At 36.6% G+C, this 18,802-nt stretch overlaps 1 non-coding gene across 1 annotated transcript; it reads right to left on the bottom strand.

Annotated features, from left to right (window-relative positions):
* Positions 1 to 18,514: 18,514 nt before the first annotated feature.
* Positions 18,515 to 18,588, bottom strand: TRNAV-CAC. The gene has a single exon. It is a non-coding gene; the product is annotated as a tRNA-Val (tRNA).
* Between the last annotated feature and the right edge of the window lie 214 nt (positions 18,589 to 18,802).

Below are 18,802 nucleotides of genomic sequence, written 5' to 3'. Positions count from 1 at the left end.
ATTTTTTTTTTATCAAGGAGGATATTATTTTGAAGGATATGAGTTCATCGTGATAAAATGATAATGATAATGATAATAATAATTATAATGATAATGATTTAATGAGAATATTGTGAGAGAAAAAGTTCTAAAGAGAACTTGTTTATGATAAAAGACCCTAAAAAAAGTCTAACATCGGATTTTCATGTATTATGATTTTATAGTTGAAATTGATCAATCGACTATATGATGATAGCTAGTCACTTTTAACGAATGAACCTCACCTTAAAAGGATTATACGATATAAGATGATGATAAAAGCAATAGGATGATATAATGATGATTCTATGATGTATGGAGATGATAAATGATGATATGGATTTTTATGATTTACGATAAATGCATATATTCATGATTTTCAATTAAATGTATTTTAGTAAGAGTATTTTAATGATGCACATGTTTGTATAATGGTGATTACTGGTTAGGATGTGCTGAGCCATTGGATTCACTTGGTTTGAATGGTTGCAGGTGATAATAATAATGAGATTGGAGGCTCTAACACTTGACTGGATCGAGCCACTGTAATACACACCTGAGGACCTCATTGCTTATCGCATTATGATAGGATAATATTTTTTTTTTATGATTTACAATGGGTTTTGAAAATAAAAAAGAGATAGAGAGTATGCTAAGTATTATTTCTGAGTTTTCACGATATTTAGACTGGTTTTTCAGAAATTTTACTTGTATTAGTATGATCATACTATGATTATCTGCCATTAGCAATTAGCATTTTGCTTGACCAATCATACTTTGATATATTTATATATCTTAACTTCTAGATTTTTCTTCCTTCACGTTGTGGTACATATTCATTTAGTTAGATTATCCACTTTTAAAAAGTGGTTAATATACTATACCTAGATGTAAGTGATGCTTGATTGCATCACAGGTCTGTATATGTAAATGCGCTTAGATATTAACTTAAAGTTTAATCGGTGCATCTCAATCAAGTTAGTTTATTACATCAGTCTAAAGAATATGTTTAGGAATAGATCATATGTAATAATTAACAATCTCTTTATAAAAAAATAGTTTTATTTAATTAAAGGAGTTAGGGTCGTTTCACATAGTCTCAACTTAGACTTTCCAAATAATTCTGAGCTGAGCTGCACCTATAGTCCTACCGAGACTAGTCCTCACTAGATCTCTCTCCTGGAGTGACTTACCTTACTTACCATTTGCAGACTTTCTTTATGTCAGGTCCCTTGACTCACCAAGACTTCTTGTCAGATCTCAACTAATCTGGACTTCAACCACTTGCCAATCCAACTGGTCTTCCTTCTGTCAGATCTTAACCAATCTGGACTTCCTGTTAGCTATCAACGTAACCTAGCTAGACTTCAGTCTGCTGTTTCGGTCCTCTAGATTCATCAAGTCTTGCACACTTCATAAAAGGTTAGACAAACAACACATCTAACTTAACCTATTTATCATATATAAAAACCAAATTATTAGTACAATTTGCACCAATAATCTCCCCATTTTTGATATAATGATAACTTAAGTTAAAGTTAGAAAAAATAAATGCAAAAGCATTAAACATGTAGTGCAACTTAAGTTTAAATTTAAGTAAAGTGATTTAATTTTTCTAACTTAATCCACTATCCTCTTCTTTGGTATATATATAAAAAAATACATATAAGTATACCAAAGTATAAAATATTTAAAGACACAAGTAAAATTTTTCAAAGTAGGTATAAAAACTTGTAGGTTTATTATAGGAAGGAGTAAAATTTTGCAAGGCATTTTCAAATAATTTTATTTATCTTAATTTAATTTAATTTATAATTTTATTTATCTTAATTTAATTATTAATTTAATTTAATTTTTTATTTATGTTAATTTAATTTACTTTAATTTATTTTAATTTGATTTAATTTATTTTCATTTCATTTCATTTAATTTATCTTAATTTAATTTTTAATTTATTAAATTTCATTTATTTATTTATTTTAATTTTTTGAATTTTATTTATCCTTATTCATTTCACCTTATTTATATTTTCGATCAAGGGAATTCTATAATTTTATAAGATGAGTTAAGTTGAATTTCAAGATTTAGTTTAACTTGTGTTAAATTTAAGTTTAACTTTGAATCCAATAAACAAGCATTCTGAGTTACACTATAACAAAAACCCTCATAGACATCGGTTTTCCACCGGTGTCTATTACATTTTCAACCGATGTCTATGAAGGTGATGTAAAAGGTCTGTCATTTTAGACATTGGGTTAAAACCGGTGTAGTATCACTTAATGACACCGATGTTCGAATCGGTTATTAATTGGTGTAGTATCACTTAACGACACCGTTTCATCAACGGTGTAAAATCAATGTAATATTATATGTTAATAACACCAGTTTTGGCAGCGGTATACGACCGATGTAATATTAGTTAATGACACCGATTTTGCAGCGGTGGAAAATCGATGTAATATCAGTATTTTTTAAAACACAAATTTGATTTCCGAAATAGTGAAAAACCGACATAACAAAAAAAATACACAAATATTCACAAATTACACAAATATTTTTCATTCAACAGTATCCATAAAATACACAAATATTCATAAATTACATAAATATTCTTCTTACCACAGTATCCATAAAATACACAAACATTCTTTTTACATCAAAAGCTAATAGATATCAGAATCAAGGTAGAACATTCTTTTAACAACGCATCAAGGTAGAACATCGTGAGTCAAAAATCAAGCTGAGGCTACATTAAATTATGAGAATCAGAATCTGTTCAACTTGCTATATTGCTCCATTCTTCTTGCGCCTTTCGTTTCCCTAATCTCACCTCTTTTCACCTTCAAATGCCTAGTTTTCTGAGTTAAAACATCCACTGTTCTAATCTATCAAACAAAAGTATCATTTGGTCTACTTAACTACAGCAAAGAACAAAAACAGAAGAATTATACATGCTGCAGAAGTCCTAGAATATCACCATCAGAAAGAAATATGCGCAATTTACATTCCATGCAAATGCATGCATCATCCAAAGTTTTCAAAAATCAAATACCTTTCCTACTCAAATGTAATCTAGCATGCATTCAGCCCACTCGAACCGCACTTCATCAATTTCAACTCTGGAGTACTTGAGATTTGTAAACTGTAAAAACACATAAATAATATATTAGTAAACCAAGACCAAAAATCATAGTTGAAAAAATAGTAAGAGCACCAGGTAACAAGATGACTAATTTGAATGCTTAAAAAGAGACACATTCATCATTTATCTCAACCACATCATATAGTGATATATCTATCATTCCTGGGAATTGTTTATCACTAAGAGTACATGGAAATTCAATTCATTAGTAGTCGACCCAAATGACATAACTGTTTATCACTAAGAGTACATGAAAAGTAAATAAATTCCTCAGCATCAATAAAGATGAGTAGCATCAATTCATTTATATGATTTCCAATGATACAATAACATCAAAACAAGTTTTTATTTCAAGGGGAAAATAGTTAAAATGCTAACTAGTCAACATGAATTTCAACCATATATAGATGCAACTATATATATAAGTAAATAAATAAAAGAAAAGGAAAAAATTGCATTACATAAGAAAGTATCATGTTACTTACATTAATGGATTCCCATATCATGTTAATTCCAATATCGCAGTCGTATTTTCCCATGTTATATCATAGGAACATTCGTGCAAATGTCTTCTTCGGAATATATCAAACTAGCTGCACTTCATTAGTACTTAAATATTTTTTTTATTTACTCAAGAATTTAGTTTACTACATCATATATCCAGTATTAAGGGAAATTAAGAGTAGAATGTTTTTCTATAGAGAGAACACAACGCAGGCTCTATATGCTCCTACTACATCTTATTCGAAATGTTAAGTTGCTCCAAGGTTCTTGTAGTGCTCCAAACATGGACTCTTAGCAAACTCTTCAATCACCTGATAATTGGAAAGAATCAAACAATTTGTTACCTTCGGTTAGTGATCATGTTGATAGTTTTTCAAGTAGCACAAGTAAACAAGGCATGCTTACTTCAATGCTTGCAATAAGGATCTTCAGTGGTTCACAAGGTATCAGAAAGTTGAATTTGCAGTTAAAAATGAAGTAAAAGAATCATATTCAGCTGTCAAAAGATAACTAGGTCCATGCTCTTAGAGAGAACCATACAAAACAAAATGAAAGGTTTCGAACATAAAAAAATAAAAAAAAAATGTTAGTCATGCCAAGACTGAGATCACTCATCTATCTATCATTTCAACCTAATAAATTAGTTACTTTGGTTTTGCAAAGTCTCCCAATTGTGTAGGAACCTCAGTAGCTTTTATCCCAAGTTCAGAGAAGAAGAATAATAATGAGGAAAATCAATTTCTGTATTTACAACACTATTTTGATGTTAAATGTTGTTAACATGTTTGTTTAACGTTGTTGTCTCCTTGTTTAGGAGCATTCTTCATAGACCGCATGAATTTTTAAACAAAAATCATGTCTAGTACTGTTTTTCATTTTTCTTATTGATGGAATTGAACCCAAATCCATCGCTAAGAATTAATTTGTCTCTGGAGCACAAAAAATTATGAATTTTCATAACCTCAATCAAAGCATTAGTTCGCTTTTGTTCTAGCATCTAAAGCAAAAGAAAGTACATAAAGGATAGAGGATGAGGAATAACCATGACAAGAAACTAGGAAAATATATAATAATAGTAGTCCTTCAAAGTCAATGAAAATCAAGTAACTAACTTATATCTGAAGGAGATGCGTAAGTTCAAAAATCTTGATAAAATACTTTGAGTGAGGCCATATTGATAACAGGTAGTCGAAGATTGTAAACCTCAAATTTCATTCCCATGCTCTGATGAATCAAGGTATAGCAAGATTTTAAGATTTACGAACTACTAAACAAAAATATCATGAGGAAGAATCTATAGAAGTACCTGGACAACATGGGAAAATTCATTAAGGAATACATTTTGTGTGGCTAGGGACAGATGACTGCAAGCCAAAACCTCCAGCATATGCTTGATAGCCAAATCAAGAACTCCAATAAAAGAATACCACGTAAGTAAATGGAAGGAGATAAGGTCAAAAGCATCAAAGATAAATGCACAAATATACAAACAAAGCATAGAGAACCTTCCAACATTGTAGTGAACATGATTAGATATATAACTCCAACCATTTTCTCTATAAACGAAGAGTGCATTCCTGTAAGCTCGAATCGCATGTTGTCTCTACATTTTACAGAATGAATGTTTTACAATTAGCACATAAAACTTTGAACATGCTTTAAATATCTGAGACACAAGTTTCAATATGAAGATGAATTTGACATGCAATCGAGTACCTGATCAGAAATGTAGTAACGGTTTCCCTACAAAACAAGATGAAAACCATACTTGCATAACATTGGTGGGATGGAAAGCAAATAGCAGTAGGATGCTTGTTCAAGCATCACAGCTGCATGCAGAGAAGGCTCCTAATGAAGAGAAGGCTCCTGATGAAATATATACATTAGCTGCATGCTTAGACACTCAGGTTTAGACTGTTTAGTCATTTTATTTACACGCTTAGCATTACCTCATTAAAAATGTGAAAAAAATATATTTGTGGCATCCTTGAACTGCCCCGTGGCCTTGAGCATTTCTGTCCACCATAGACCACACCTTAAGGCATTTCTTTGACTAGATGACCCAATTTTCTGAATAAAAAATTAAAAACATCAGAGATCTAGCAAATAAATAAGAAAAACAATCAGGTTGTATAATTTTACTGAAAAACATTCACAAGAAGATATGAAGTGCAACAAATGTGTAAAGATCTATACACAGCACAAACATGTAACAAGAAAACCTAGTTTAGATTATTCTACAATACAGTATAGCATAAACATGATATTAATCTTTTTGTATAGAGCACAATGATGAGGATAGAAATTTGATACTCAAAATACTATTTTTCATTTTATTTATTGATGGAATTGAACCCAAATCCATCGCTAAGAATTGACGCCAGATTTACCTTGTTCGCCAATATGCTTGAATTCTTCAACCTATTTGAAATTAAGCCATGTCTTCACCCACACTTTGGGCTCGTACAACTTCTTCTCCCCTCCCTCAACTGCCTCCACCGTCAAGTGATGCAGAGTTCCAGCGACAACTTGCTCCCTCGCCTTCACAACACGCGCAAACTCCAGAAGCGCATTCTGCACATCGACAGATCGAAAAACATTGGTCTGGAGAAAAAGCCCCAATTTTGGGAGAGAAAAAAAAACAGTAATTAGGAGGAGCGCAAGACCTGTTTCTTGTTGTGCTCGTCGACATCAAAGCGAGTGAGCTCCTGGATCTCGGTGATGTTCTCTCTTCCTTCGGATTCCCTCACGTTGCCGACCAACCGTGCCATGGTGGTCGTGGGCATCCTCTCTCTGTTCGGATCTCGTCGGCCCCTACCTTAGCCGGGAAGAGCAAAGAGAGGAAGGAGGAGGAGGAAGAGAGGATCGGATGAGGAGGCAGAATGGAACGATTTATGCTGCGATTTTGCTTAGGACCGAAGCAGGTGGTTTTGATCCTGCTCGGGAGAGGAAGGGGCGTCGATCGAAGGGGAAGAAGGAAGGGGCGTCGATCGAAGGGGAAGAAGGAAGGGGCGTCGATCTAAGGGGAAGAGGGAGATGAGGCTGAGAGAGATGGTCGGAGGTTTAGGTTTAGGTTTAGGCTGAGAGAAGGGGCACGATATTGGTTTAGGTTTGGAGGGAACTTTGTGAAGTGTTGTAAATTTTAGCTGGTGGAAAAATTAAATTATTATTTTTGGTTCATTAACACCGGGTTTTAAAAATCGTTGTTAAAATCGGTGTCTATTAACAAAAAAAAGGCGCTCATAGACATCGGCTAAAAAACCGATGTCTATGAGCGAAAATCTACGCTCATAGACACCGGTTTTTGAAAAAATCGGTGTAAAATACTCAAAGACATCGATTTTTGCTTAAAACCGTTGTTGTTCCACCGATGTCTATAAGGGTTTTTCTTGTAGTGTTACTTGAACATTATTAGAGTAACCACGTACTTCGAAAATTTTTAAATAGTCCTAGCCACGAAAATTTTCCTTTTGGATTGTTAAGACATTGGAGGGGGGGTGAATAGTATTCGTTGCTTTTTCGAAAGTCACAAGAATACACAGCGGAAAAGAATCACGAAAATACAAACGCTAACACAAGTAGTTTTACTTGGTTCGAGGCATTTGACAACTCCTACTTAAAGGTCCGAACTCGTTCAGTGCTTTCGTTGGGCAATCAATATTGTTGGACCCTTGGCGACCAGCTAGAGGGGGGTGAATAGTCCTGCAAAATAAAACGAACCTTCCTCGAACTTTACAGCTTACTAAGAGTCAACATTTGCATAAAATAAATAAGAAACTAAAAAAAGAGGCAAAAACGATTTACTTTGTTACAACCAGGGAGGTTGTTAATTCAAGGAAACTGAAGCTTACTAAACTCTCCTTCAGACAGAGAAGCCTCTTTACAGCAATTAAAGCACTAGATCAGAAAGCTAAATCAAAAAAGAAATGATTACAAGTGTTCTGTCTAAGCTTCTGAGACCAGGGCTGTATTTATAGCCCTGGTCGGGGCACCTGGAAGGAATCCAGGCGCTTGAAAGGGGATACACTTTTATCTCCATCGCAATGGGACGTGTCACGTCGCATTCCAGATAATTTTTGGTTTCGGGCGCTTGGAAGGGTTTCGGGTGCCCGGACCAGAAAGTCAACTTCTAGTTGACTTTTTGGTCTGGGTCTTCCACTCTGGTCTCGCTCGCATTGGTTTAGATCTTCCACTCCAACTTTGCTCGCTTGGGTGATCTCGACCATTTAGAATAGGGCTCACCCGAAGTCAACTTCCGGCCTTCGAGCAATCTTTCTCTCCGGCTTCTCGTCCCTCGAAAACGTCGCATGCCTCTTTCTCATCCCCCCACGTACTCTTCCGTAACACCTCGTCCCTCAGATGCATCGAGCCCGTCGGTTCTCTTCTGTAGGACCGTTAGATTCGATAGAGGGGGGTGAATATCGATTCGAAAAACAAGAGTTTAAACGCAGCGGAAAAGTAAAATAGACACAATGGTTTTACTTCGTTCGGAGCCTGTGACGACTCCTACTCGAAGGCCCGTGGTCCTTGACCACTTTCGTTGGGCAATCACTAGCAATTCGAAATGATGATTACAAAAGAACCGTACAGGGAATGCTAATGAAAACTAAAAACAAATACCGACAAAAAAGGAAAAGAACGGAGCGTAGTGTCGGAGCTTTGTTGGCGTCGCACTGAATGTCGAGCAGCAAGACCAGTAGTAGAAGAGTTCTCAGCTTTATTGATTGATTCTGAAGCTCCTGTCTGGGGCTTCTTTTATATGCTGTTCCGGGCGCCTGGATTCCTTCCGGGCGCCTGGAATGTGACGAAACTGTTCAAACCAAGATGCTCCACGTGGCGACGACTCGGCTGGATAGAATTCGCCTTCCGGGCGCCCGGATTCCCTCCGGGCGCCCGGACCACCTTGTTTCAGAAAACTCCCTTTTCCTGCAAAACAAAGTTAGTCCGAGGCAAATATACATCCTGTAAAACAGATTGTTAGCACAGTTAAAGTTCAATAGGTGGATAAAAAGAGTATGACTTAGATTCCGTCTTTCCGAGACCGGAATCTAGTCACGATCTCGACTTAGACATCCGAAATGGATCTAAGCCGGATCGACGCCTAATGTCCCCTTCCCGGGAACGCGTCCTCACCGTCACTCCCCTCCAGTGACTTACCTCACTTACCTACCAGATGTCCGGTCAGCCCGTCGACTCGTCTGGACTTCTTGCCAAGCATCCGGTCAGCCCGTCGACCCGCTTGGACTTCTCGCCAGCTATCCGGTCAGCCCGTCGACCTAGCTGGACTTCTCGCCAAGCGTCCGGTCAGCCCGTCGACCCGCTTGGACTTCTCGCCAGCTATCCGGTCAGCCCGTCGACCTAGCTGGACTTCTCCTGCACACTCGATCAAAGTGTCAGACAACAACAAAACTAACTTAACCTATTTGTCATTCATAAAAACCTGGGTTAAATCGTTAGTGCTAACCGCACCAACAATCTCCCCCTTTTTGATAGAATGACAACCTGGTTAAGTTAGTGAAAACATATGCAAGAAACAACATGCATTTATGTGGTTTTTAAGTTAGTTTGTATTTTCAATTCTGGTTTAGCTAACTTAACCACCTAACCCTCCCCCTTTGGCATTCATCAAAAATAAGCATGGGTAAACAATCATAGTGAAGAGTTACTGTAAAAGGTAATCAAATTTTGAAACATATCTAAGTTTGGTTCAAAAATTGAAAGATAAAAGTACAATTTTTAACACCAAGTTAAAAAAAATAGTCAAGTTGACTTGGGGGAGACAAGTTGAATTTTGAAAAGTATAAATTTAAAGGTAATCAAGTGTAACTTTTCAAGCGTGTAAAAATTTTCAAAATAGGTTTTTCAAATTTAAAGGTAAATTTTCAACTTCGATTTTTCGAAACAAAGCAAAGATTAAGCAAGTAAAAATAATTTTTCAAGAAGTAAAATTTTTGCTAAAAATTTTAAAGGCTAATTTGATAAAAGCTAAGTTTGGAAAGTTGAATTTTCAAGCATATGTTACAAAACTGAAGAAGTTTAAATTTGAACTTTTAAAATCAGGTTTAAAAATTAGGTGGGATTAAACTTAGTTAAATTTAACTTTTTGAAAACTGGTGTTTTAAAAATAAGTTAGTTTTAACATAGATGTAAAAAAAAATTTTCAAGCACACATTAATTTCTCCCCCTGAACTTGACACTTATCTTTAACCAGCTGTCTAACCAATTAGGTACTAACTAACTACCAGAAGATAGTAGCTTTCACTTGGTTAGTCAGATTAAGTTAATTATAACCAGTCAGTGTTTGACTTGACTGATTAACTTTAATCTGATTAATATCTGAATTGTATTTAACGTCCAGACTTATGCTGATGCACTGAAATAAGCATCTTAAGTCCAGACAGTTTGCCTATGCATCTCACCCCTTTCTATGTTTGTCAAACACAAGCAAGGTAAGCCTAAGGTGCTGGTGAGATGCTCAAAAACTAGTCCTATGGGTACATGCTTTCTAAGGATGTAAAACTAGTCTAAGGCCAAAACTGTTTTTGAAAGTCTAAAAATGGAAAGTTTGAAAACATACCGTTTTAACTTATAAGTTGGTAAAATCATTTTTGAAAGTATTTTTGAAAGATCCTAGCCTATCAAGATAGAACATATTCAATGTAAGTCTGAAATACCACTAGATAGATCCAAAATAATTTACAGGTAGTGTAGCTACAGAAGTGAGTCATAACTAGATCTACTGAGAAGATGAAGGGGGTGGTCCAGACCCCAAGGATCGGAGAAGCGCCATCAGCTCAGTGTGTCGGGTATCCCCGGCAGCTCGTAACTCGGCTACCTCTCGCCGAATGTCCCGATGAAAGTCAGAGTTCTCCTGCTGGAGACTCGCCATAGCTCTCTCTAGTTCGGTCATACGGTCGGCTAGAGAGCGATGAGCGTGACGTGGTGCTCGAGCTGGGGGCGGTGGTGGAGCCGGAGCGGCTTCCTCTGGAAATAGTGCGAGCATGAACTCGTCCACCTGTGCGTCTGGATCGGGCTGGTGCTGTGCCCCCCTCCGCCAAGACATAGTCCCGTCATCTCTATCTATCTGGATACCGGCTAGGGAAAAGTTCCGAGCGGCTATAACATCGAACTCGGTCATATGGGCAACGTCTCCTCTAGTGACATCAATGTGCAACGAGGACATATAGGCTGTCAGAATGTGACCAAATGGCATATGGACTCGACTATCAGTCATGAATCCAGCTGAGTAGATAATGGTGGAGAAGATATGTCAGCTGATGTCAATGTCTAACCTATGAATTAGGGCATAAAGTAAGAACGAATGGAATGGGCGCATCACAGCGATGTCCCGAGTAGTCAGTGGTAAAATGCAAAGGACTACAACCCTATAAAGAGCGTAGTCCTGGACCCGAAGTTCTACTGACCTAAACTGTGTCACAGTGGGATCTATCTCTCCCCCAAAAAAATACGAATAAATCGTATCGAGAGTAATATGTGAGTAGGGATCTTCGAATGGTAGATCCCTCGGAGGATAGCACAAAAAGGAGCAAGTAGATGGACGCAACTCTAAAAACTCTCGGATAGTCGTAGGGGAAAATACGATATCAGTGTCTGCTGCCCTAGTGGTATAGGTGAGATCGTCTACTTTCACTTGGTTATTGCAAAATTCGGCACACAGACTTATGTTTATTGGACTGGTACATTCGACAAGGTTCCTTAAGTTATAGTGGCCTATAACCTCTAAAGCGGAGGGACATGACCTTAGAAAAACGATCTATCTATGCAGGTAGTCCTAATGGCCTTATAAATGGTTGACTCAAACTTAATCCTAAGTTCGTCTGTGGGAAACCTAGGGTCTGTACTAGCATTGGAGGGTCCAGCACCAGTATTTGTTCGTTTCCTACTGTATATGAATAAAAGAATATTCTAAGGAAAAATTGAGAAGACAAATTCTAATAAAATTTTCAGAGAGGGGAAGAATTTTTACCGATGAGCCATCGAAAAATATAGATTTGACGACCTCGGTTGAATCGCAACAGCGTCTTCACCGCAAGAAAATTTTGATTTAGAGTACTTTCGCACTGAGGTTCAGAGTGAACCTTGGCAAAAGTGAGAATTGGTGGGGCAAAGGTTGGGGGCGCCTGCTGCCCCTTATTTATAGGGGACTCCGGGCGCCCGGATCCCCTTCCGGGCGCCCCGGAAGGGAATACCAGGGGCGCCCGCCCCTGGTTTTTGACCTTTTTTTTTTTGGAAATTAGGTTTGAAGTTTAATTATTTTTTTTTTTGGAAATTAATTTTTTTTTAAATTTAAAATTTAAAATTTTGATATTTTTAAGTTTAAAATTAGAATTTTGAAAATAATTTTTTAATTTTTTAAAAAATAAAATTTTGAAAATAATTTTTAAAGTTTAAAATTAAAATTTTGAAATTAAGTTTAAAATTAAAATTTTGAAAATAATTTGTTAAGTTTAAAATTAGAATTTTGAAAATAATTTTTTAAGTTTAAAATTTTAAAATTTAAAATTAAAATTTTGAAATTAAGTTTAATTAAAATTTTGAAATTAATTTTTTAAGTTTAAAATTAAAATTTTGAAAATAATTTTTTAAGTTTAAAATTAGAATTTTGAAAATACTTTTTTTTAAGTTTAAAAATAAAATTTTGAAATTAATTTTTAAGTTTAAAATTAGAATTTTGAAAATACTTTTTTAAGTTTAAAAATAAAATTTTGAAATTAATTTTTTAAGTTTAAAATTAAAATTTTGAAATTAATTTTTTAAGTTTAAAATTAGAATTTTGAAAATACTTTTTTAAGTTTAAAAATAAAATTTTGAAATTAATTTTTAAGTTTAAAATTTTGAAAATAATTTTTTAAGTTTAAAATTTTAAAATTTAAAATTAAAATTTTGAAATTAAGTTTAATTAAAATTTTGAAATTAATTTTTTTTAAGTTTAAAATTAAACTTTTGAAAATACTTTTTTTTAAGTTTAAAAATAAAATTTTGAAATTAATTTTTTAAGTTTAAAATTAGAATTTTGAAAATACTTTTTTAAATTTAAAATTTTAAAATTTAAAATTAAAATTTTGAAATTAATTTTTTAAGTTTAAAATTAAACTTTTGAAATTAATTTTTAAATTTAAAATTAAACCTTATTCATCTCACCCGATCTATATTATCAATCAGGGAATCCTATGATTTTGTGAGATGAAATTAGATATTTTTTTTTCATGGAGTTTTGGTTTAACTTGAGTTAGATTCAGATTTAGCTTTGGTCTCCACAAATAGGCATTCTTCGGATAAATTTCTAAGCTTGGTGAGTCACATGGACGTCATTAGAAGTAACCAACCTTTCGAGATTTTCCGAATAGTCCTATCCACGGAGCTTAGTACTAAATCTTGGTCTAACTGATTAGGATCCATTTATGGGTAGCTTCGGTCAGTTCTACTTGGCCAAATGCACCAGATCGAAGCCATATCTTTCTAGACATGCGATGCCCAAGCTTCCCTAACGTACTATCATCCAAAAACTTCTCCAGTACCATGATTCAAGTTAAACTTGGTCTCAAATTCTAATTACCCTGCCGGGTTAGTTAGTTTTGGGTTACCCTGTCGGGTAAGTTAGTTTTGGAGGTGCCAGCTATTCTGGAGCCTCCCCCTGAATTATTGGCCATTAATTTAGTTTTTGATTTTTGGCTTGTGTCGATTCTTTTTATAGTTATGGTTAACTTGGTGGTAATTTTGTTGATCTTTAAACTGTTTAGATTTTGATTTTGATTTAGGTTTGTATTTTGGATTTTGGTTTGGTTTATTTGATTTTATATAATGTATTTTTTCTTTAGGTATATAATATTGATTAAGTCCTACTTGCGTGGTCAGACACGCTTTCGGAACCCAAGCTAGATTGGTTGATTTGTATTGGGTTATTAATGATTTGAAGGTTTTATTTGAATTCGACTTATATCCTAGTCCGGTTTTATTATAACATGCTTTTTGATTATTTAGGATTAAGTCTAAATTTTTTGATCTTGTTGTGAATTTTTCTAACATCTCTTTTAAATTGTTTATTTCATTTTTTAATGATAAATTCTCTTCCACAAGTGTTAGATCTTGAGTTGGATTCGAATTTTTTAATTGTTCCTTGAGGTTTTGATTTTCCTCAAGAAGTGATTTGTTTTCATTTTCTACTTTAGTTAATTTAATATTTAAACAAGAAATGATTCTAAAAAACTTTTTGTTTAAATTAACATATACCTCATTCGAGCCTTCGGAAACGAGTACGGACTCGTGGCTTGTTTCGGGTTCAGACCCGTCTTCATCTTCCGACTCACTTTCTGTTTCGGCTTCGCGGTGGCTCTGATGTTTCTGCTCTTCTTCCTCCGATTCGTCCGAGGAGTCGTCCCACGTTGCTTTGAGTGCCTTCTTTTTGGTTGGCTTTGGTTTGTCGAACTTCAGTTTTGGGCATTCGTTCTTGTAATGTCCCTTTTTGTTGCAGCCGTAGCAAGTTACGTTCTTTTGTTCTGAGGGAGAGCTGATCTTTTGAAGGTCCTTTTTGCTGAAGCTCCTCTTTCTCCTGGTGAACATTTTTCTTACCAAGTTCACCAGGTGTTCTTCGTCTTCAGAGTCTTGGTCAGATTCTCCTTCAAATTCAGGCTTGCTTTTCTTTTCTTTGGAGGAACCTGCAAATAGAGCTATACCTTTCTCGGCTCCAGCATTAGTTTGTTCGTGTAATTCTAATTCACAAAAAAGCTCATCTAATTTTAAGTTAGAAAGATTCTTAGAAATTTTGTAGGCATCCACTATTGATGCCCACAAACTATTACGTGGAAAGGCGTTTAATGCGTACCTTATTAAGTCTCTGTTCTCCATCTGGTGGCCTATCGCATGAAGCCCGTTGAGGATGTCCTTGATCCTCGCATGTAGTTGATTCGCTGTTTCTCCTTCCTGCATTTTTATATTAAAAATTTTATTTAGAAGCAGGTCTCGTTTTGTTACCTTAGCGTCGCTCGTTCCCTCGTGCAGTTCGATCAACTTGTCCCATAGCTCTTTAGCGTTTTTGTGTGGACCGACTCTGTTCAGTTCTTCTCTTGTCAATCCGCACTGTAGAGTGTTGATCGCTTTATTTCCTGTTGATGCTTTTTTCTTGAGATCTGCTGTCCAGTCTTCAGGATCCACTAGATTCCCGGCGTTGTCCACTGGACTTTTGTATGGTCTCGTAATGCTCATCCACTGGTCGAAGTCTGCTTTGAGGTAGACCTCCATGCGCTTCTTCCAGTAAGGGAAGTCGTCCCCGTTGAAGAGTGGAGGTCGCACTGTGCTGAATCCTTCTTGTTGGGACATTCTGTGCACAGGTAAATAACCAAAAAAAATCCCAAGACTTGGTCTTGGATTAGTAGTGCGGGAATAAAAAATAGATTCGTGTTGCACTAATTTAAATTGAATAGAGAGATATTAAGTTAACGAAACACCAGTTTTAAAATTAATTATCGAAAAAAAAATTCACCCCCTGTCTAATTGGTGGTTGCACCAAATCAGAGCGGTACCTGCTCTGATACCACTTGTAGGACCGTTAGATTCGATAGAGGGGGGTGGATATTGATTCGAAAAACAAGAGTTTAAACGCAGCGGAAAAGTAAAATAGACACAATGGTTTTACTTCGTTCGGAGCCTGTGACGACTCCTACTCGAAGGCCCGTGGTCCTTGACCACTTTCGTTGGGCAATCACTAGCAATTCGAAATGATGATTACAAAAGAACCGTACAGGGAATGCTAATGAAAACTAAAAACAAATACCGACAAAAAGGGAAAAGAACGGAGTGTAGTGTCGGAGCTTTGTTGGCGTCGCACTGAATGTCGAGCAGCAAGACCAGCAGTAGAAGAGTTCTCAGCTTTATTGATTGATTCTGAAGCTCCTGTCTGGGGCTTCTTTTATATGCTGTTCCGGGCGCCTGGATTCCTTCCGGGCGCCTGGATTCCTTCCGGACGCCTGGAATGTGACGAAACTGCTCAAACCAAGATGCTCCACGTGGCGACGACTCGGCTGGATAGAATTCGCCTTCCGGGCACCCGGATCCCTTCCGGGCGCCCAGATTCCCTCCGGGCGCCCGGACCACCTTGTTTCAGAAAACTCCCTTTTCCTGCAAAACAAAGTTAGTCCGAGGCAAATATACATCCTGTAAAACAGATTGTTAGCACAGTTAAAGTTCAACAGGTGGATAAAAAGAGTATGACTTAGATTCCGTCTTTCCGAGACCGGAATCTAGTCACGATCTCGACTTAGACATCCGAAATGGATCTAAGCCGGATCGACGCCTAATGTCCCCTTCCCGGGAACGCGTCCTCACCGTCACTCCCCTCCAGTGACTTACCTCACTTACCTGCCAGACGTCCGGTCAGCCCGTCGACCCGTCTGGACTTCTTGCCAAGCGTCCGGTCAGCCCGTCGACCCGCTTGGACTTCTCGCCAGCTATCCGGTCAGCCCGTCGACCTAGCTAGACTTCTCGCCAAGCGTCCGGTCAGCCCGTCGACCCGCTTGGACTTCTCGCCAGCTATCCGGTCAGCCCGTCGACCTAGCTGGACTTCTCCTGCACACTCGATCAAAGTGTCAGACAACAACAAAACTAATTTAACCTATTTGTCATTCATCAAAACCTGGGTTAAATCGTTAGTGCTAACCGCACCAACATCTTCCGTGTCATCCTTCTCGCTATCTGCATCTTTTGCTCGACTTCTTGAGGTCCTAAGTTCCTGCACACCTAGACACAGGGGTTAAATACCAACAAGACCTAACCTAACTTGGTTGATCACATCAAAACTACCTTGGGGTACTTACAACTATCAGTTCGATTATTTGAATTATAAAATTTGAGTACACGAACTGTAAAATAAAAGGTTGCCGACAAGAAGAAAGTATAAACAGAGTTCCTTAATTGTCAATTGACAGAGTAGCTTTTCAGGATCGTCGGAGCCTTCTCGGAGCAGCACACAAGAACGAAAGTTATAGCAAATGTTGTACTGAAGCTATTGGTCGAAGCCTCCGTTTATAACCCCATCCAGACGGTTGGATTGTGCTGACGTGGCGAGCCATCGTTGAAACTTCATCCTCAAAGTTTATCCACCTCCGGGAGTCCGGACCCCCTCCGGGAGCCTAGACCGCTGACGTGGGTCGGTCAGTTGTTACGCTCCAACTCAGTGCGAAGATAAAATTTCCCTTGTCCGGGCGCCTAGAGTAACTTCGGGCGCCCGGAGCTCCCGAGTACCTAGTTAGGCACCCGCCCAAGGTGCTCCTCGTTGCAACTTACCCAGGCACCCGGATCCCTTTTGGACGCTTGGACCTTCTTTCCTGCAACAAAGAGTTAGTCCAAGCAAACAAAAACTGTCCTATAAAATAAAGTTAGCACATTAAGGATCTAAGTCAATTTATGACTTATATCCTGTCTTACCAAGACCAGGATCTAGTCATGGTCTCAACTTAGTCTTTCTAAATGGCTTTAAGTTGCACCGTGCCTATAGTCTCACCGAGATTCATCCTTATTAGATCTCTCTCCTCCAGTGACTTATCTCACTTATCATTTGTAGACTTCCTTGATGTCAGGTCCCTTAACCCACCATGACTTCTTACCAGATCTCAACCAATTTGGACTTCAGCCAGTTGTCAATCCGACTGGACTTCGTTCTGCAGATCTCAACCAATATAGACTTCCTGCCAGCTATCAACCTAGCTGAACTTCAGCCTGGTGTTTCAATCCTCTAGACCCATCAAGTCCTGCACACTTGGTAAAGGGTTAGACAAACAACACATCTAATTTTAATCTATTTATTATACATCAAAACCTTATTATTAGTACAATCTGTACCAACATTTTCAATTGTCTGGTTTCACTCATCAAGATTTTCCATCTTCCTAGCTCCACTTATCAAGACTTTCCTCACTGTTCGGCTTCACTCATCGGGACTTCTCACACCAAGTGTCTGGTCAATATTGACCCACTTTGTTTTTCTTCTTCTGCTAACAATCTCGTTGGTCTTGTCCTTGCCTAACCTTCAGTTAAAATTTTTTCAGTTAAGTATCCGGTCAACCTTGACCTACTTGACTACTCTCTCATTTCAAACTGGTCAACCTTTGACTAGAGGAGACTTGCACTAACATTTTCTCTAATGAATAATTATACCTGTAATCTTCATATATTGTTAAACATCAAAAAAAAATTAAATTTAAGACAAATTGATCAACTTTGACATAAAGACAATTATACCAATATATACCACATCAATATTATAAAATTTTATTAAAATATTTTTAAAAATTATGGTTAGAATTTTAAATGAATTTTTTTATCAAATTTATTACACGGAGTCATACATGTTATATTAATTTCAAGATAAAAAAGATTTTACACTGCTCTTAAATTTAAAAACTCTAAAATTCAAACTTTTTTATTCAATTTTTTTAATTCTATAAAATTTTTATAAATCTTACATTCGAGGTGCCTATCAAATGAGAGTTTGAATTTCAAACATGAAACATTACCGTTCGAATTATTTATGGTACTAACTACCTGCTAGGATCCATTTACCCTTCTCGATTCATCTGGCGAATTAGATGAAAAATCTTGATTGGGCCACTGGAATTAATCAGGTAAGAATGGGAAATCTGTATTATCTTACAGTAATTTGATTTATACAAGGTAAAAGTGAAAAAGACACCTCCTATTATCTTTTTGAAAAAAAAAGTATTCTTTTTTGAAAAAATAAATAATAATGGGTGATAAGAATTTAGTGGTAAGATCACAAACGTTATATTAATATACCGTGCAGAATAAAAAGACGGAAGGAATTTTACAAAAATGAGATGTCTGAGCCCAGGTTCGAACTGGGGACCTTTAGTGTGTGAGACTAACGTGATAACCAACTACACCACCCAGACAACAATTTGACTATGGATCTCTAATAATTTAAATCTATTAATAATTGAACTTACCTGCAATTGACCTGAATTCATCTCATCGGTTCAGATCGTGATTCGCTACCGGACTGAGCAAATTTGACTTGTGAGCTTTATTGACCTCAACTAGTAACTCCACTTTCAGTTTGATTCCTATAACTTGCTCGAGTCATGGAAAAAGTACATTTTATATCTG

This window comes from Zingiber officinale, chromosome 6B, assembly GCF_018446385.1.
Source record: "Zingiber officinale cultivar Zhangliang chromosome 6B, Zo_v1.1, whole genome shotgun sequence".
NCBI classification, from domain to species: Eukaryota; Viridiplantae; Streptophyta; class Magnoliopsida; order Zingiberales; family Zingiberaceae; genus Zingiber; species Zingiber officinale.
The sequence above is the reverse complement of the archived record's forward strand: the minus strand, read 5'-3'. Positions and strand labels throughout refer to the sequence as shown.